Raw genomic sequence first — 2121 nt, 5'->3', positions numbered from 1 at the left:
GTGAGGGGTCATTGATGATGTCACGGGCTCGGGGCACGCAGCGCTGGGATGAAATGTCTTTAATGGAGGGAAGAGGAGCCCTCATAATCCTCTCTGCTGTTCTCACCTTCTTCCAGTCTGAGGCGCTGCAGCCTCCACACCCCACAGTGAGACAGCTGCTCAGAAGGCTCTCTATGCTGCTTCTGGAGAAGGTGATGAGGATGGGTGGGGGCAGGTGGGCTCTCCTCATCTCTATCATGCAGTATAAGACAAAATAATCCAAACAGAATCGTGTCAGCAGTCACCGTGATAAGCGCTGTCCAAATAGTGCTGACGGTAGAGGAGGAGGTAGGTCAGAATCTGATAAACCAAAGCAGGGAGCATATCAAAGCTAATATGCTGCTTTATTTTTACATTTAGACAACATAATTAGTAAAGTTAAATTGGTCAGATGCTCTTCAACTTTATTTGAAGAAACTAAAAGCATCACAGAACTCTTCTCACACAGAGGAGCTCAATCAGCAGCTCCTCTCTAAGTTCTTCCTTAAGAGAACTTAAGGAAAACTGTTATTATAAATAATTGTAGGTCTGGGGTTCTTGTTTTCTCGGGGGGTTTCTGGACTTCACCACCATGAATATTACTTTGAGAATTAATTAGGATAGAAAGTTCTAAAGAATAAAAGTTAAAAAAAACCTTAAAAGTAAAAAAAAAACTCATCCTTATTATATTTCCTTTTTTTTCAATTTATTGTGGTATAGAGTTTATGTTGAGCCTTTATTTTAGTGTACAAGCATAATTTTCACCCTATCAGTACAACATATGTATTGATAAAGACATGACGAAAAAGAACAAATCACTTTTTTATTGACCTTTGGTTCAAGAACAATATTTATTCTACTTTTAGAATTAATTCATAGGTAAATGTAATACTAATGTGACTTATAAAGATTCTCCTTGTTAAGTATCCCCCTTGGAAATTATTTCTAACTGTTAAAAGTGATTAACTTAACTACTTTCAGTTCCTATCTCAGTCAAAAACAGGGTAATAAACGCTCAGTCTATTATCTAACTTGGATTTCTGTTTTTTATGTCAAATAATCCCTAGTTTATGTTGCAATCTTTATATTGTAGATTATTCTTTGTCTAAATGTAGACCTACTTTGTTCTTTAACTAAAAAAAGGAAGGAGGTAGGAAAAGATAGCAGGATGCTTCCTGCTCATGTAGCATAAGGCCCTCCTAATGTTCCTGTCTGGCCTGAATCCCACAATCGTTTGCATGACAGGACATAAAGCACCAGCCAAGCACCCTGATGGAGTTTAACAAAAAAAAAAAAAAACATTTTTTCTTTACATGTACTCTTTTTGCAACATGCTAATGTAGATCCTCAATATCCTCAAATATTTAAGGTTTTATAATTTGCTGTATTTGTGTTACTTTTGTTTTTGTGGTCCTTTTCCGGACGGCTTTAGTCCCAAATTGACCAGCATCATCCATGTGCGTCTGTTGCCTAATGACATCGAACAAGACTAAAGGCTCGATGGATGGATGGATGGATGGATGGATGGATGATGGATGGATGGATGGATGGATGGATGATGGATGGATGGATGGATGGATGGATGNTTTCGCCCCTTCCCAAAATTACTTCAACGGAAGGTTCCAGATGGATATGCGGAGCAAATCCATCTGGCGGAGTTAGGTTACTGCTCCCCAAGGGGATGGGTTAAATGCAGAGGGTGAATTTCCCCATTGTGGGAAACATTGATAAGGGACTCAGTTCTGTCCACACATCATTTATTGTGTTTTTCACAAGGATCACAAACTCTTCCCACTCAGAAGAGCTCAATCAAGTCCTCAGAGATTTTTCATTCTCCTCAAATCATGTTTTTACTGCATGTATCCCAGCTGGATCTCCGGGAACAAGAGGTTAATATGCAGGCTGTGATCTGAGCCCCTCAGGGGGAGGGAGAGGTGACGAGCTGCTTGTCTTCAATAAGTAAAGCATTTTATTGTTTCATGACAGAAATTACTACTTAGAAGACACTGCTTGACTTTGTAAATATTGTTTTTTCTCTTATTACAGAGAAAATGTTAAGTTGGAAACTATATTAAATATGGTGTTATCTCTTTATCATTCTCT

This window comes from Cyprinodon variegatus, unplaced genomic scaffold, assembly GCF_000732505.1.
Source record: "Cyprinodon variegatus isolate N-32 unplaced genomic scaffold, C_variegatus-1.0 Scaffold225, whole genome shotgun sequence".
NCBI lineage: Eukaryota > Metazoa > Chordata > Actinopteri > Cyprinodontiformes > Cyprinodontidae > Cyprinodon > Cyprinodon variegatus.
This window is presented reverse-complemented; position numbering follows the sequence as displayed.